This window comes from Tiliqua scincoides, chromosome 1, assembly GCF_035046505.1.
Source record: "Tiliqua scincoides isolate rTilSci1 chromosome 1, rTilSci1.hap2, whole genome shotgun sequence".
Lineage (NCBI taxonomy): Eukaryota > Metazoa > Chordata > Lepidosauria > Squamata > Scincidae > Tiliqua > Tiliqua scincoides.
The window spans coordinates 114,946,770-114,966,454 of NC_089821.1; the positions used below are offsets into that span (position 1 = coordinate 114,946,770).

Here is a 19,685-nt window from a genome sequence, read left to right on the forward strand (position 1 = left end):
ACAGAACCGTCCCCTAAAATCCTGCAACACATCAGTGTGCCACGGCACAGTGGTTGAAAATCGCTGATGTAGCCCAATACATATTTTACAAATTACAAGAGATGGGCTTTGCCTCCTTGCCTGTAAGCTAAGCCCCCAGGGACACATGTCTGACTGCTGTTGGAAGCAGAATATTGGGCTGATAATTCTTGCAAATTATCTTTGCAAGAATCTAGCAAAGAACCCTTGGGTTCCATATAGGTTCACAACTTGATTGTATCGCAAAAGATTAATGTAGAGGCAGTTTAAGATATTAGCCTGAAAGAAATTCAGCTAGGTTCTGTACTTTGTGAATTGCTTGGTTGAAGTTTATGGATCAGGAGACTTCTAAAGTTAGCAGAAAATGGAGTAAAGCAGTATTCCAGTTGAGGCTTTTCAGGAAGGGCTCATTCTCACTGTGCTCTGGCTTTGTGATCCCTTTTGAAGTTAAAGAGACTTGTTATGCAAACGGGATGTGTTCTTTTTTCTGGCAATGATATCAAGAAGCACAATACTTGCTGTGAAAACACCTCCATAGACTGTTTTCTACAAATCTTTTTTCCTGTCTAAAAAGTTCACAGTTCTCAGTGTGGATAAATAATGACTTTTTCCATATCGCAAGCAGTACAGTGGCTGTCTTTAAATTAAAAATTAAACTTACCTTTTAAATATTTGGGGGGCAGAAAATAGGATTTAAGTATTTTATTAATAATAATCACAAATATTCCTGGCAAATTCTGCTCTAGACTTTTCAGTACTTTTGAGGGACAGTAACTGAAGCACTTCTCTGGGTGAAGTTCCTGCATTTCATTTGTTTGTATAAAATGTTTGAGTGTACTCATGGAGGATGACAGCAGGGAGAAGCAACTGTATTTGCTAGTAGGAATATGGCACTCTGTGCATGCTCTGAAGAATGGACAGCATGCATTTTACAATGCTCTAGGGCAGGGGTCTCCAAACATTTTGGCCAGAAGGCCGCCTCAAACATCTGGCATGGTGTGGAGGGCCGGAAAAACAATTTAAATATAAAATTTAAATAAATAAATAAATAAGAGATGGAACCTAGATGAGTGAATAAATGAATGAATGGGCTCATTCATTCAACCTCTCTGGCCCTCAGAACACCCTCCAGACATAATCAGAGCACTGTTCTGGTCATGTTCAGTTGAGTGGGCCAGAGGCTTTCAGGGGACAAGAGACTTGGCCGCGGGCCGGAAAGAGGCTTGCTGCGGGTCGCATCTGGCCCCTGGGCCGGGGTTGGGAGACCCCTGCTCTAGGGCTTAAGCCTTTACTTAAAATATTTATGTCCCATCAGAATACATCTAGGTAGGTTAGCGTATTTATTATCTTGACATATTAATACAAATGTAATGGGCGGTACTCTTCTTTAGCTGCTGATCTTCTTCACAAGTCAATTGATACAACTTTGTGGCAGGAGAGGGACACAGTTCAGCTGAAAGCTTTGGCCCTGAAAACAAGTTCTTGAGCTAAACCTTGTCTGGAATTTAACAATGGGCACTATAGTACTTTTTGGCTTTGTAACACATACCTGTATCTGGCTGAGGCATCAAAGAAGAATAACAGCAACTCTTTCTGAGGTAGGCCAAGAGGAAGTCTTACAATTCTTTAATGAGTCCCTTCGTAAGCCTAATGGCAGCTATTAGTAGTGGGGATGTACAAGAACTGACCTGATGCCAGCATTCCTTTTTCCCCCCCACAAAAACAAAGAGACAAATACCACATTTTTATCCACTTGCTTTGTGCAGGATGGGAAAAAAAAAATCAGATTTTTGGGCACCTTCATCACATTGAATTTGTTTCCACCTCTGCTAATACCTAATTCATGGTATGTGGTCAGAAACAAGGAACACACTGAACTTCACCTGGGCTGAGAGGTGGAATTCTTCTCGTCAAGGTCCATCGGCTTGTTTCAAAATGGACCTTGAGTCCACTGATTCCTGAAGATGACAGTGCTCATATCTTGTATAGTAGCACTTTATGGAGAATGTGTGTGTTTCATATAGTAAGAGAGTAGAAACACGTCTCACCTTTTGCAGACAGCCAATATTATAATACCATTTTTCAGATCAACAGTAAGGCCACATCTGGAGTATTGTGTCCAATTCTGGTCACCACATCTCAAAAAGGATATAGTGGAATTGAAAAAGATGCAAAAAGTCAAAATGATTACTGGACTGGGACTCCTCCCTTATGAAGAAAGGCTGCAGCGTCGGGTGCTCTACAGCAGGGGTGCCCAAACCCCGGCCCTGGGGCCATTTGCGGCCCTCGAGGCCTCTCAATGCGGCCCTCAGAGAGCTCCCAGTCTCCAATGAGCCTCTGGCCCTCCGGTGTTTTGTTGGAGCCCACACTGGTTGGATGCAACTGCTCTCAGTGTGAGGGCAACTGTTTGATCTCTCAGTGAGCTGTGGGATGAGAGCTCCCTCCACTGCTTGCTGTTTCACATCTGTGATGCAGTAGCAGCAGCAAAGGAAAGGCCAGCCTTGCTTTGTGCAAGGCCTTTTATAGGCCTTGAGCTATTGCAAGACCTTCATTCATTCATATAAGTTCATCTTTAATATATTCATTTATGTAAATGTATGTAAATTTATTCAAATTTGAAATATAAATCAAGTCTTTATTTCCCCCGGCCCCCGACACAGTGTCAGACAGACGATGTGGCCCTCCTGCCAAAAACTTTGGACACCCCTGCTCTACAGGATACAGGTATCATGCACAAGATGCAGGTAACCTGAATGCTCCATGAGGCATCTGGTCGGCCACTGTGAGATACAGGAAGCTGTACCTTCTTAGGTGTGCCTTTGGCCTAGTCCTAGTGTTTCTGTGTAGTATTTTCTTTGGTGTCTTTTTCATAGTCCCTGTTTTGTTCTCCAACCTAAGTTCAAGTGTGCCTGACTTAGGAATTGTGCTATTGATGTGAGAATGAACTTGTACACTTGTTGCTTTTATTAAAACTATTTACCACTGTGAACTCGTGAAATACTTTTATCATTTCTCTGTTGAGTAGCTTGTTGAATATGCTTGTAGTAAATTCAACAGCTATAGCATTTCATCTACCTTTTTGTTTTCTAGTTGCAGGCATTAGTCTTCCTTGGTACTGTTTGAAGGAAAGCCTGTTTATTTCCTTAAATATTCAAAAATGAAAATGTTCCTCTAGTCCTGTTTAATTTTATCCCATTTATTCCTTGAAAATGTATGTTAAGATACATTTTATGCTTGTTTTTAGTTATGTAGGTGATTGGAGTTCATTTCTGGTTTGTTATGATGATAAAAATATTTACAGGAGCATGCATTTGGAATTTAATTTGTTGGCAGAAATGCTCTCTTATTTGGGCACCAAAATATGATTATCATAATACAAGTAGATTGTAGTTTTGAAATAATAAAAGCAATATATCATAATTAACCTGGTGATTGCAAACAGAACCATTTTTCATTTTGCATCCATAAGGTGAAAGAATAGGGGGAAAAAACCATGGAGCTTGGTAGCAACAATTGCAAAAACTCCTGGGAACTAATCTTCATTTCAGACGGTAAATTCTATCTAAAATTTGAAATCCCTTCTTTGTTGGCTTGCAAGGAAATTGGACTGAACTCTTTGAAATGTCACCTCTGAAGCTGTAAGGACTTTATATGAATATGATTGTCATTTTGTTCTTTGCAACCTACACTGTTGGAACTTTCTAAAAAAGAACTGAAGAAGAATGGAATGGTGGTCTTGACTTTAGTTTGATGTTCAGCGACATTTTCCATTTCACACAGCTGAGATTAGAAAAATGCCAGGTAACATTGAAATAGTTGAGCATTAGCAAGTGTGAATGAAAAAAGTTCAGTTTATGTGTGCTCTTGATAGCATTCAGAGAAACATATAGGGTAGTTTATGCTAGTAAAGAATGACGAGAGAGAACTCTTTCTCTACATATTCTATTTTAAAGAAATCATGTATTCACCAAAATGGTAAAAACTGATTGACAGAGTAGAATTTTGAAGACTACAGGTGTCGTTGTCCCCCACTCCATATCCATGGGGGATCCGTTCCAGGGTTCTCTGCGGATTTGTTAACCGTGGTTATGGGGAAACCCTATCTCTATGGCCCTCCATGCCTATTAACGTTGTTTATACGCTTACTGCAGCAAAGTGTTTTCTTGCATTTACAAGTAGCCATAAGCATGCAAGCTTGTAGCCCGTGCAGACAGGCTGCCAGCAACCTGAATGCTTGAAGAGTCTTGATAGAAGGTTAACAGGAAGCAATTAACTTCCTGCTTCTGGTTAATCTTAGTTGTAGTCCAGGATTTCTCAGCATTTGCGCCCCGCTGTACCACTTCTCATGGTTCACCTATTGGATGTACCACTGGAAGTAACTGGCGATGATGTCATTGCAGATGCAACATGACAAACACCGGTAAGAGAATCAGGACGGACTGGAAGGCTTTTTTGAGCTCATGAAAAGCACACATTATAGTCCTGACTGTCAAACAGAGCTTCCAACTGCTGCTTGTCATGTTACATTGCTAGTCTCACTACCAGAAGGTGGGTGTCTGGGTGTCCCTTGCATACCACTGGACACCACCTCAAGTACCACTGGTGGTGCAAGTACTACTGCTTGAGAAACACCAATCTAGTCTCTTCAAGTATTCAGGCTGCTAGCAGCCTGCTTGCACACGCTATAAGCTCACAAGCTTATAGTGACCTGTGAAAGCAAGAAATGCTTTGCGTGTTAAGCCTATAAACAATGTTGAAGAGTGGAGGGTAGGATCCATAAATGGGGGAGGGGCACCTGTACTTTTAAAAAGAAAATTAGGTTGGTCCTAATCCAAGGCGTTTCTTAGCATGCAAGCATGTCTGCCTACACATTGGTGGCCTGTCTCCTTGCATGGCACTATTGGAAGTCACGCTAGAAGTGCCCTGTATTTCAGCTTGCTTTTTGATGTAGTTGGGGTCAGTCACAAACCACACTGTATGCTTACAGTGTTCTGTGCTTGACTTTCAGTGCAATTCTTTGCATGTCTACTCAGATGTAATTCCCGTTGTGTTCAATGGGACTTATTCCTAGGAAAGAGTGTTATAGATTGCAGACTTTGACTATTTGCATAGTGACCAATGTGTGGAATTCATGCTGAAGCACAGGTGACTTGTGTAATTTAAACTAACTTCATTATGAAAACAGTATCACAGGTGCATTATTTAATAATAGAATTGCTGCTGTAGTTGTGAAGATATGCCTGATAGTTTGCGAGTACTGCCTGGTGAAATCTCAGAAGTCAGAGGATTTTCTGAAAAAGATTTCTAGTAGTCGGGAAACAGAATTCTCTTTTTCTTTCTCAAAAACTAAGCAGTTGTGCTGCAAATTGTGTGTCACAGTGGAGAGCAGATGCTTATGTTTTGAAATTTTACATGCACACAATGCACACACAATGCACACACAGTTACTGGTTGTGTCAAGTTCCTTTCTGTCTTGTTGTCTTGCCCTAACGCATAGTTAGGGAAGACAAGAAAAACAAAGTTGAATTTACAAGCACATGCACACAGAAAGTGCCAGATACAGGCTCAGATAATTGCTTTCACATTGGGCTTTGCCAGTATATCTTTGCCACAAGTCTAATTTTGCACAAGGCTTTATACCTTTGTCACAAGTCTAGCTTCGCACAAGACTTTACCACAAGTCTAGCTTTTGTTGTGCTATTTGTGGATACAAATTTTTATTCATTGAAAATAATGAAGTCAGGGGTGAACTTGGGAGTTCACCAGTTTGGACACTTACTTGAGATGAGTGCCCATCAAAAGGCCCACCTGACTGGACTGATCCCTTGAATTCTCAATACAAGTACTAGTGGTACCTGCTTAATGTGCCGTCATGGAGGGGGTTGGACAAACAGTGTCCAGTGCAGGTGCCACCCCAGAACCCTTAGCAACCTGGCACCAGCACTGACTTGAGTGCAGAAAATCTGTACTCAGATGCAATATGTAATGTATGTTCAGTATCTCTCTTTAAAAAATATTTCTATACAGCAAGAATTCGTGCAGCCAGTCGCTGATTATCAATTTTCCCCAGCTAAAAAGTAAATTGCACAGAATCAGGTATAAAGAAAATTCCAGATAATTATCCATACCAATAAAACAGGTACTGAAGTATTACCCCTTGGGTTTTCGAAGACACATTTGTGTTATAGGGCCAAGGTTGTTTGAAATGGAAGCATGAGAATGGCCTATATTTATGAAGAGAGCTAGATTTTTCCAATGTAACACATGCTGGGATGAATTAAGCAAACCACTTCTTAAATGGAAGGAATTTTCAGAAATGCAGAAGCATAGTGATACAACAAGGTAATTAGAGAAAAGGATTAATGAAAGTTGACCCATGTTAGTAGATATATCTCTAGATACTCAAGTTTTTAGGAAATGCTATGTTAAATGTCTGCAAACCCCATGAGACCAAGCATTACACAGAGAGAAATAAAATTTCAGGAGGAAAAATATTGTTCCTGCTTATATGTGACTTTTGTAGTGTGTTCGTATATATGAAACAGATAACTAAACTTCGTTAAAAGTGTTTTGGAGTTGAAACATTAGGTATATTTAATTTGCTGATCATGGTAAAGTTGTGTTGCAATCCTTAGGGAAGTTCCAGTGAGTGGAGATAGAATTTGAGACTGAAATGACAGTTCTTAATTTAATTTTAAGAGGCAGAAAGCCACTTTGGAGATCAAGGATATGACATATTGGAGAGAAAAGTTGAATTGATTGAAATTGACTCAAGCTATCATGGATTACCTCAGGAAAAAATCAAAATCTGTTCTCACTAGTTACTATTTGCATAATTTTTCTTATCTTTTGACAAATGCTTTTGGGAAATACTTGACATGCAACCAAACAGATGCTTGCAAAGATAACAGCTGTTTATTATTTAAATGTATGACTTAAAATGACTGCTGGCTATTTTAGTGTAATCGGAAATTATTTTCTAGATTCCTAAGGAGTCAGGTTCCTGCTTATTAAACAGATGTTTCTTCATTTTAAAACAGCAGTTAAAGCATACAGACATTTTATAGTGTAGAATGTATAATTATATGAGAAAATCATTTAAATTTACTATTAACTGTTTCACACGTCTATATAAAACCTGGAAATAATTTGCATTTAAAGCATTTCCACATAATTGGTTAAAGTGCATATCTTACTGTGAGCCCTTAATGGGCTAATTGTACTACCCTCGTAATACAGAGGCTATATGACCTATGAAGACAAGGCCTCTCGGTGCCTTCTCTACACACATTTTTGTGTGCTTTCTCTCTCCTCTCCTCTCTTCCGGGAAGTGATTTCTAGTCATAAAGTTAGCCTTCCTGGGTCTGGTTATGGAATGGATCACTTAGACACATGGCATCTTGTTGGGAGGGAAGATCCCACTTGAGAATGGAAGGCCCATGTAATTGGTTCCAACCATAATAACATACACCCAGTGCTCCCTACTATAGTTGAACTGCCCCATGAACAGAGACTGTGTACACTTATGAGACATTTGAAAACTAAGTTAGCATTTGGGAGTAGTGTTCCCAGAAGGAAGAAAAATCAAGTACTTACAAACTACATTTTCTGCACATATAAAAATAGTTTGGAACTTATGAATATGTTTAGGAGGAGCCATAACTCAGTGTTAAAAGCACATAAATTGCATGCAAAAGGTCCCAGGTTCATTCCCCAGAATCTTCAGGTAGGTTAGAGAAAGGTTTCCTGTCTGAAACTGAAAAGAGTCACTGCCAGTCGGTATTGACTATATTGAGCTAGATGGACCAAGAATCTGACTCCATATATGGCAGCTTCTTACATTGAGATACGTAGTGTTGCCCAGTGATTAGAAGGAGTAGTAGTAGTAGTTTTGGGTCCTGAGACTGAAATCTCACTAAGGCTTTTTTTTTAAAATCCCATTTCTGCCCAGTCCACAGGTATTTGATCTGTGTTGCATATATGCAATGCTGGGCAGAAATGGCTTAAATGAGCCATGGTTGAACAAAGCTAGTAGTATAATGGCAAAAAAATCAACAATGTCAGTCACAGGCCTTCTATACTTTCATGTAAGGCATGCCCTTATTGCAGTCACCATCTGTAATGAAATATTGATCTCTCCTTTATTGTAGTTACTGTTCCAGAAAATTGCCTGCTAAGTTTTGTTTTACATGAACTTAGAGTCCTAGTTTGTGACAATATGAAAGTAGTCAATAGAGAGAGCTGGTTTACACCAGATTCCCTGGAGACTAGTTCTGACCATGTTGTCACCATTTTCTTAGTTAATTCTGATTGGAAGTCTTCTGTATAAGTTGATCTTGAATAATATTATGAAATCCATTTTAAACCTGACTGAGAGCAAACCCACTTTAAACGTAACTAAAACCTAAAAAGAGCTGTGGTGTACATATATTTTTGACTATTGTTTTGTTTTGCAGTATCATTGTAGTAGGCTTCAAGGCACCCAAATTAGTGCATTGTATTTTAAAGTGAAGATGAAGACCTATGGATGGTTGGAAGAGAAAGACATACAATCTAATTGACAAGAAGTATTTAACTCACTACAGTGGTAGGTGGTGCAGAAACCCCTGGCAGGCCTGGTCCAAGATGAAAGGCAATGTAGTTATACATTTTAGTATCTTCAAGGGGGAGTGGGATTGAAAATAATATTACTACAATATTTGTATACCATCTTTCTCACTGATTTTCACAACACATTGGGAGAGTCTTACAGACTCAAGGCGTTTCACATAGGCAGGCTAGACTAAACTCAATTTTACTAATGAGTTATCACAATAATTGTTCAGCAAGCAGCTTAGAGAATCCTTCACTTCCAGATGGAATCCTTCATGGCGTGGTCATCATATTCAGCATCTGAGAATGCTGCCAGCAGGAGCAACTTCAGGTCGGCCAAACTGTTCTTTCTTGGAAGCTGACTTCCCACACTTTTACACATTCCTGCAGCATCGCTTTTGAGTCTGTCACTGTCTCACAGTGAGGTCACAACAGCAACTCCTCCTGGCTCTGTCCTATCACAACATCTTCAGTCTTCCATTCAGAATTCTCCTGAACCAGGACTGCTCCTGCCTAGCATTCATTGGGCAGCCTTTAGCTCAACCATCCGACCATGCCAACAATGCAAAGTTGGATTCACTGTGTGAGCAGTGTAACCAGATGCAGCACCCTGTACTAAGGTGAAGCTCTGGGGCATGGTGGGGCTGAAGGGAAAGCAACAGCTGAACCACATGATGCTTTGGTCAGATCAGCAGCTGCACCTGGGTGGAGATAAGGTTTAAGGGATTAGGAAGATTGGGGAAGCCCTCTGGGGCTTCCCCGGCCCTCTGATATGCTTTTTATGGGCATATCATAAAAGGCATACCCACTGATATAACTTTTATGGGCCTTCTGATATGTCTTTTTTGGCCAAAAACCAGAAGTGACTTTTTTGGATGAAAACAGCCATTCTGAGCCCCTCACCAAGAGCGCGGGCAGATGTCTGCAGCCTCTGCAGGGTTCAGAAGCCCCTCTGGAGGCAAGGGGAACCAGTCCCCCCTCACCTCTGAAGGGTCCAGGTTGTGGGGAGCAGGTGTTCGCCCATACCAGCAGTTGTAGCTATCTGTGGGGTGTTCCACAATGGAACCCATGTGGATATGGGGGCGCACCTGTTTATTTTTAAAATCTAATTCATGTAAGTATTTCTTCTGGCTCAGGTATTTTTCCCTTTATAGAACTATTTTCTCCTTCTTGTGCAGGGATCTGCCAAGCATGTCTACTCAGTGGTGCTATCAAGCAATCTCCCCTACTGTAATAACATTGTTATACTTAATTGGAATAGTATGGCGTTTGACTCCAGTAATAATGAAATCCATTGTCGCATTTTCAGTTAGAAAGAAGGCTGTAGCAAAGAAAATGGAGCAGCCCCTGGCTAAAAGAGAAAGGGAATCAATGAATGACTCAGCATAGCTCAGCAGTGCCCTGATTGTCAATATCTTTAACAGACGCTGAAAAAAAGGAAAAGAGCAAAGGCTGTAATAAGGAGACTAATTGAAATTGATGCTTGGCCAAAAAAAGAGAAAAAGAGAGGGAGGAATTTCAATCAAAGGAAAAAAAAGACACAAAAGCAAGAACGAGAGGATGAATATTAATTACTATGAACTAACTGATGAAAAGCTTCACTTGTATGCCTAATTTAGTCCTTAAGAAATTATAATAGTTTAACAAAAGAGAGAAACCTTCTAAATGCCTCAGTGAAGCAAAATGTGACAAATACAGGTGACAAAATGTATTTCTGATGTTCTAATTTTCTTTTTGGATCTTTGCATTTGCAAGAAAAAAGCCTGGAACAAATGTTTCCTTACCTTGAGAAGGCCTCTATGACTGCCTCTCCGCCAAGCATGTGCCTGGTTGGCACCATTGCATTGGTGCTGGAAAGTTGGATAGAATTGGGCCCTGTGTTGCCTTTCTGCAGTGAGAAAGAAAGGCATTCTTCAGTAATTCTTCATTTTTTGCCTTTCACAAAACTGATGTTTCAAACAGCCTAAGTACCATATGGGTAAGTATGAGATTATCTTCCTTTATTGTATCCAACAAAGTAGAGTATTCATTGCAAAAGTTAATGACAAAATGGACTAGTGCCGCAGTTCTCAAACTCTCCCGGAGTTCGGGTGATGCAATAAGTTGTTACGGGGGGAGGGGGGAATGCAGTGGCATTGACCCCAGAATCGCATCACTGCCAGGTGCTCAAAGGGCTTTTATTTACTTACTTGGATGCAGCAGTAGCCTCCCAGGGGTGTGGGGAGCCCTGCAGAAGCCTCTGCAGAGCTCTCCAAGCCACGGAGAATGTCAAAATAACGGTCGCAACCCACTTTTGGTTTCGCTAAAGCAAACTGGAAGTGAGTGGCGATCGTTACTTTATTTATTTATTTATTGGATTTGTATTCCGCCTTTCTCCCCAAAGGGCACCCAAGTGTGTTGGCATTCCAGCGGCGTCGCAGGAGTTGCCAGAACGTGACTGTGTTCAGCCATGAACTGCCTCAGGGACTCCGGCTCCAGATTTTGCCTCGAGGTTGACTCCTGAAGCCTTTTCCATAACTGGATGTAGCCATAAGGCAGTGGAGGTTTGGGATCAGAGTTTTCCTTCTCTCAGATGAGCTGCCTTCCCAGGCTGACAAGTCCCTTCTACCCGGTGGCTGTTTAGTCGCCTCTTACGACAAGTACAGCCAAACTGAGGGCCTATTCTTAAACCCAGCCCCCAGGGGGATAAGAAGAACCATGTTTCAGCCATGAGAACAGCTGTACGGGGGCCTGGCGACGGCAGCAAACCCGTAGTAGTTACTGGCCGCCATCTTGGCGTCTTCACAGGACAGGTCTTCACAGGGCACCCAAGGCAGCTCTAATATTATCTGTAGCTTGGGCAGCCCTTCAGTGGCTTCTGCAGAGCTCCCCGCACTCGCAGGAGACTGCTGCTGCATCCTAGAAAGTAAAAGAAAGCCCCTTGCGCCTCTGGCAGTGGCACAATCCTGGGGATCGTGTCTCTGCATTCGTCCCCCTCTACCCCCTACAGGAGCAAAGGCAGAGGTCTTCAGGCTGGTGTGTCCTGATGCCCCAGTTTGAGAACCTTTGGATTAGCGAAGGTGCCACAGCATTTCATGCACCATCAATACAGGCAACTAGTAGTTCTCATTGGACTAAGTATTCTGTAGGTACAGGTTTTGAGTTCAGATTTATATGGTTATGTTAATAACATTAATACTCAATCTGTAGTAAGTGGAGAGTGTACATGCAACAAGAATAAAGGAGCCATTTTATAATGAATATATTTGCATCTTTCTGCACTGATTTATCTCTGTTGGTGGAATTGATTAGGGTAAAAAAGTTCTGGTGCTGACTTGTATCCCTTTTAGAATAGAAAATATCCTCTGGACTAAGAGATGCATGTGTCATTTTATCTACATATTTGTTTTTACAAAATATATTAGTTTTGTGATATTTGCATTTTTTATTTATAGGGCATATAGATTAACTAGCATGATGTTTTATGATCTGTAGTGTAGGAGAACCTTCCTTCCTTCCTTCCTGTGTACAAGTCGAGTGAAATTTCACTACTAGATGTCTGATGGTTGGCATCTAGATCCAGTGAGGACAGGCTGTAGTAACCTAATGCTTTGTTATTATCTATTGGTGCTATTAGAACAGAATTATCCCTGGAAGCCATGGTCTATCTTGCAGGTTCTCCTGAAGCTTTGCTGTAATAGAGACTCACTGCCAGGGAGTCTCCTATTCTTCTAATTGTGAGCAATACTAGTTCTTATTTTGTACAGGAGTTTGATAGGTAGGTGAGAAACTTGTGTGCTCTAGTTCTCTCCTTGTCTGAAGGACAAGGATGTTAGACCTCTGCTAAATGTTCTTTTATCTTAACCCGGCAGTGCCATTGTGCAAGATTTACTGGCATTTTCAGCAACAGGAGTTGCATTTATAATTGTGATTACCAGCCAGATTGCCTTCAGCCAAGGTTGAAACTACATTTACATCTTGTACCCATTACGATAATCTATTGATGTTGCTTTTAATGAAGGGCATATGTGGAATGTCAAAATGTCACCTGGAAAGGATGATAAGAGTCCCTGCGTTGAAGGCCACTATTCACTTCTTATTAGTATGTTTGTTGGTGGACCACATTCATATCCAATAGTGACAGGTGTCACTGGGTTATCTGTGTCTTTAATATCTTCTTCCTAAACAAAACAATACATTGTTCCTATGGTATCTATAGTAGCAGTCATTGCTACCATTATTCTTAGACTTTGTCACACCTTCATTACTAATAGAGTTTCATTCCTATTTGAGCAAGGGCTACCAGGCTGACACTTGAGGGCTCAGGTAGACTCTATTTTGTTTTCATAATAACAGGATCATGAGATCAGAGAGATGAAAAGTGGTGGTAATCTCTGGACAAGAAGATATGTTGCACACATATCCGAGGAGGTGAGGAATGTGAACCAATATCCGTGTACCCCAGTTGTATGTTGAAGAAGGGAAATACATGTATCCCCTGATCAGAAAAATAGTTAACATAAGGCAGCTTCTTAAAACAGTATTTGATAAAAACAGCTTGGAATGTATTTGATATCTTTAATGGTGTCAATGTTCTCCCAATGCAGATGCAACTGACTGTAACAAAACATGAATTTTACTTTAGAATCAGAGTGAAAAGGACATAGCTGTATCAGATGCCTGCCGTGTCATCTTTTCTCTTTCACACAGATTTCTTGAAGGCACCTTCAAACTATATATTTCCATGGCTATTGTCTACCCTATCTTGGTTGCATTTTTAAAGAAAAAAATCATATACATACAATAAATGTCAGCAGGTTTGGATGTTTTGCTGAAGCAAGCCCTAACCAGAAACAAAGGAAGTAAATATATGAGTTTGTTGCACATCTGAGTTTTATGCTTCTGGTGTACTGTGAAAACTGGGGGACATGCATAGCTGCCAGATGAAATATCTTTGTTTCAGTATAATGAAAATATATTTCTGTATACCTGCAATAAGAATTCTGGGAAGACAAGTGTTAACATAATATCTTGCCTTACATGTTGTGAGGGACCAAAGGCAATTTGTGTGAAGTGCTCCCTCTGTACTCAGAGTACCATTTCACCATGGCTCCCAACACCAGAGTTCCTTTTTGAGAGGCCAGAGAGGTATCGCCTCATGCCATGTGTCCTATCATCTAACCTAGAGTTTCCTTGGTTGGAGCTTTATATACTGGGGTTGGTATTTTCCAGTGTAGATAGCTGGGTGAGGGGTGGCAATGGGAGATGCAATTTTCTGTTGTTTTTCCCATCTTCATTGTTCCCACGGGTTTACTCCTCCTGTTGCCGCCTTTGTCATTGGTGTAGCATTTTTTTCCAGCTTTGGGGGCATATCCATCATCTGAGGGGGGTTAGACTGTGGTGTACGACCTCCTTGCCCTTCCGTGTCGTGCTCTGATCATACTATATTGTACAAACGCATTAGACTACACTTCATTTCAATATGCAAAAGGAAGTATATGTTGCAAATAGATTCGGGTTGCTAAATGGACAGTTTAATTGTGGATTGTTGATTTAGCAGGAGCAGAGCTGTCATAATGATGAAATGGTGTAAGATTAGATTGCAGCCCCATCTCTGTCCTTCAGAAAGATGCTCATATTTGGTATCTCCATGATATATGTTATTAAATAAACAGTGAAAGCTTCACATAGACATGATGGGAGCCAGTGAGATGGATGTGCCTGATTAATAAAACATTCTTAATGCAGTTTGGGAGAGGAAACAAATATTGAATGTTTTGAAAATAATAATGCTACCAGATGTCTTGGGGACTGTGAAACCACTGATGCTACCACTAAATTCAATCCTATTTCAGAGAACCCATAGCATAGCTAATGCAGCTGTGGGCCACTTCTGTTTTGTGTTTACAAAAAAAAAAAAAGAATCTCCAATGTTGATGTATGATTGACTTTTAAAATAATATAAAGAACAATCAATAAATGAGGGACAAACAAAATAAATAGTGATTCACAAATGCTTTGCATTTCTAAAAATAGAGTTTTAAAAACTACAGGTGTGTGTCCCTTAGCGATCTACTGGCTCGCACCAGGATTGCATATGCGACGATAACACGTGGTCGTTGGGGGCGCACACGCCAATCCTCTGAATGCCATTGCCTCCGGAGGGCTGTCTGAGCCTCCCAGAGGCAGTGCATGTCCGAGCACTGTCTCTGGGAGGCTCAGACTGAGGGAAATCGCATCTCTCGTGCAATTTCCGAGTTCTTCCATGAAACTGGAAGTCGCATGAGACACGATTTCCCTCACTCAGTCTGAACCTCGCAGAGGCAGTGCTCTGACATGCACTGCCTCTGGGAGGCTCAGACAGCCCTCCGGACGGGAGGGGAGTGGCGCATCCCCTTCCCTCCCCGAGGAGGATTCAGATTGCATCAAGCGCCGCTTGACGCTGGAGATCGTGGTCCTGATCCCATCGTTAAGTGGCGCACAACTGTATATGTATGTTAAAGGTCTTATTGATAAAACGCAAGGAAGGGAATACTTTGAACGTTTATAGTATATGAATAAGGAGATTCTCACAATATAGTTTTGTGAGTGTTTAGGGAAATAATTAATAAGCCAGTTGTTTTTGCTAACAGTTGTTATAAAATGTCATTGAAAACCACGGGTACTCAAAGTTTGGTTAATAGGGTTAGCCTGGATTTAGTATAAGCTCTCAAGAGAAAATTGTAATTTGTTTTTCGAACTTGCATTGCTTCTGTGTAAACTAATTAGAACCTAATTCATACACAAAAGTGAATTATAGAACCTGACTTAAGACATCCTAAGAGTTCCAAGTAAGGTTACAAAAACGGGGCCTTGTTCAAAGCAAAACACTGGTGATTTTTTTTTAATGGAGTTTACCAGAAACTTGGGAGAATGTCATCTAATTTACAGCTATGAAATCATCGGAAATGAGTGGTTTTCTAACTTAGTTTTTCTTGAAAGTTGTGTATCACACTACAGCTGGTAGACATATGGCAGTTCCTTAGTCACGGGAGTTCTCTGTTGCTGGTGTGATTCATGCAGATGTGGTCATTCTTGAGAAACTTAGCTGTGAATTCAGATTCCAGTAGACACTTGGGATTCAGCAGTGAAATACTCAGACATTGGAGCTATTCATCTTTTTACATCTATTTCAGTGGTTTTGATTCCACTTATATTAGTGCTTCTTCTGTGCTGTACTCTTTCACCACCCTCCAGTACTGCTACAACAAATAAATGAGTGATTCCATCTCATCAAGGGTAGATGGATGAGATAATTACACCAGCATTTGTGTAAACCAGCATTTCTCAAAGTGTGCTCCAAGGAGCCCTGGGGCTCTCTGAGATTCCTTCAGAGATTCCATGAGTACGCCATAAGTGGCCACCATCTACCCCCTGTCTGGTTTGTACTGACATTTCCTTCCCCCCATATAGTACTCTAGGAGCGTAAATGTCTCTGGAGACCTAAAAGTTTGAGAACAGCTGATGTAGATCACCTTATTGAATGTATGATGACCCTAAAACAATTCAACTGAGTAAACACATACTTTTGCAAGGCACATAGAACTATGTTGGAAAGGGTAAACATTTTTCAACACTGACAAAATGCACACAAACAGTTAATAATTTGTCCTAGAAAATATTATACATTTCTTTTGTGTTTTCCACTATCCTTCACGCCTAAAACCCTTCTGTTCGTAGAGTACAAGATTAGGTTTGAAGATATTAGAGGATGAATTCCCATTTTTCTACATATCTCACCTCCAGAGTTGTTATACATCCATAAGAACAAAACAGTAACTTTTTAAAGTAAATGAAAGCTGTATCACTTGGAATTTGAATCAAGCATTTTCAACTTTTCAATTACAAAAGTTTCCTAGCACTACCAATATAGCTCGACATGTTCTGCGTTCAATATTGTTTTGAACTGAGGACCTGAGTTGAAGAATAAGATTTTTTCCAAACATTATAATGCGATACTTGCTTTAAGATTTCCAAGATTTAATTCCAAACATGTCTTTGTATTATAAAAATATAAAATCATTTGAATTATAACTATAACAAAACTGATTACATCTATTGTTTATATTCAATCAGTGCAGGATTTTTTTTGCCTAAAAAGTCTTAATCATATTTAAACAGGGAAAATATCTTTGCTTGAGTAGAGAACTGTGGCAGGTCTTGAAATGTATTTGAATTCTTGTTCAACTCCAGAATTTTAACATAGCATTCAAGCAGACCAGATGCTTTGGGGGAGCAATGTTTAGCTTTACCTTTCAAAACCATTTAGAGAACAGCAACAATGTTAAAACTTATAATAGTGAACCATATTGGGTCATCATTGTGCAGTATGCTGGAAGCTTTAGGGCAAAGCCCTGCACTGAACCCTCCATAGGGTTCCATGTTCTCCTGGCTGTGAATATCTAATGTTACTTGGGCCCTACTGCTGCTACTACCACTGATGGTTTAGGATTGATCTGGCCAAATTAGGCCCTTGATGATACTCAGCCTGGCCAGTCGTTAATCTCAGGGGCCATCCATGAGACCAACTTGAAGGGATTTCTTCAGACAGCAGGCTGGTGAGGGTGCCCATCTCTGTTCTCCTAGCTGCCTCTACAGCTCCTCCTTCCATTCCCTGGATTGGAAAAGAGGGAAAGAGAAGAAGAGGAAATGTGGGGAGTACTGAGCTAAAGCATTGGAGAGTGACCAAGAGCAGAGGCTGGCACATTGTCAGGTAAAGTGGGGCAGCATTTGGACTGCTGCCTAAGGCGGCAAAAAGTCTTGGGCCTACCCACTTTGATACCACTCCTGATTATACAAGATGTAGAAGAACTGTTTCATACAAACTACAAAGAATAACTCAAGCTGTAGAGTTTTTAAATCTCCATTACTCCACTTCCCCACTCCAGCAGAGATCAAACCATTAAGAATTTCTACTTGAGCCTTCCAGGAATTAGCTATAAGGATTAAAAACCATATCTTTTTAAGCCCTTTGTTCTTCTTTGTCATCAAACATTCTTGATCCTCTTACAGAACTCTGTATCCTCCTGCATTCTGATGCTCCTTCCCAGAAAACCTCTCTCTTTTTGGTTTGCCCTCAGCCCAATTGCTCTTCTAGGGCTGCAGGTTTGCGGTTACAGAAAAGCTACAGAATATAGTTTTCACCTCAGGATTTAGTTAAAATTTAACCTTCAATATTTTTCCTTCAATATTTTTCAAACAGACCTATTTCTAGTTGTTATAGTTGTGTAGATATGTCTGAAAGCATGTGGACAATGTCTGATAAAACCTCATAGGACAGAAATTTTTTTTTGAAAAAGTTACCCAGAAGTCTAGGGGATGGGCTTCAGTGTACTGTTTAGATATTTGGTGGTTGGCAACCTTCAGTCTCGAAAGACTATAGTTTAAGACTACAGCACCCAGTATTCCCAGGCGGTCTCCCATCCAAGTACTAACCAGGCCCGACCCTGCTTAGCTTCTGAGATCAGACGAGATCGAGCATGTGGAGGTTAACATATTTATTTTATTTTATTTCCATGTTTTTACACCATCCTACCTCCAAGGAGCTCTGGACAGTGTACATAGTGCCTTTCCCCTTTTTGTCTTCATAACCGCCCTGTGAGGTAGGTGTGACTGAGAGAAAGAGTGACTGGCCCAAGGTCATTCAGGAAGCTTCATCGTTGAAGAGGGATTTGAACCTGGATATTCCAAGTCTAACTCATGAACCACTACACCTTTATTTATGTGGAGTTCTCTGCTTTGCTTCTCCATGATTTTCTGTACCTTGCGTTTCCAAACAATGTATTTGCATGCAAGATTCTTGTGGTTGTTGTCCCCCTTGGAAGGTGGAACCCCGTTTGATTAAGTTGACGTGCATTGTAAAAGACTGCAAGATGACAATTTGTGTTATCAAATGTTGAACCTTTCAGAGAGAGGTGATTAGCACAATTCAGACAGACAGCTGTTCTGATCTGCAGTGCTTTTCATCGCTAAGCAGAAGGAATTCATGTTCTAGTTTCATACGTGTCTTGCATATCAGATCTTTCTGGGTGCCTATACCTACTTTAGATGAAAAGTAAAATTATTTTTCAAATAATTAGATCTTAAAATGCATCTAAGCTTTGTTTACTATCCTTGTTTCTACACTGCTGACAGTACTTTTTAGTATATCTTACAGTTAAACCACTGTAATTTTGACCAATAATTTACAATTAGAGATGGATTAACAGAGCAACAAGGGAAGGAGAAGGAGAAAAGACTTTTCAATCCTGGGCATAGCACAATGGGGAAAGAAAGAGAGAAAGAAGAGAGCCCTCTCCTACCCATCTGGACTCTGGTGCGGTTGCCATTTTTATTATGCCCTGCCATCTTGGACACTGGAGAAGAAGGAAAAATAGTTTGAGAATTTCTTCAAACCCTGAAGAGTTCTCAGAGCTCTGGAGACTTATTTCTTCTTTTTGGAGGAGGGGGATTCAAAACGCCAAGGACTATTTTACAGGCCTAAGCCTAGCAAAATTCCTACTTAACATGTGTTTGTATCATGTTATACTAATTCTTATAAGTTCACAGGTGTTATGGTCGCTTGTTTTCAAATTTCGTTTCTTTGCTGCTTTTGTTTCTTTGCAGGAATGAAATATGTTTTGCTTGCAATGCTCACTTTTAGCATTATTTTCAGCCTAAATTTTCTAAAAACATGTTCTAGCGTGCTCATTCAATAGTATCGCACTTTTAATGGAAAAGCATAAACAGAGCAGGGATGTATTTGCTACAGAAAACAAATGTTGTGTGAATCTCAATGAGTTTCAGTTACTCTTTTTTCTTTAGCACGTTTTTTAAAGAAGAAAGGGAGATGAAGGGCTTAGTCTTTTGAACTTGACACATCCACTTCTTAAGAACCCTAATATCAGTAGATCTCCTACAGCCAGTGCAGGAAACCGTTCTTTTGTGCTCTTCACATTCTGTGAAATATTGGGACAAGGAAGCTTCAGGAGAAGGGGGCAAAAAAACTTCCACTCAAGGGGTGCATTAAGTGTTGCAAGCTGTGTCTTCGGACTTTTCAGTGTATACGAGAGAGTTAT

General features: G+C 40.5%; 1 protein-coding gene across 1 annotated transcript in view; it reads left to right on the plus strand.

Moving 5' to 3' along the window:
- The window catches only part of GULP1 (GULP PTB domain containing engulfment adaptor 1), a 211,322-nt gene that overhangs the window by 56,570 nt on the left and 135,067 nt on the right, over positions 1–19,685 (plus strand). The window lies entirely within an intron of this gene.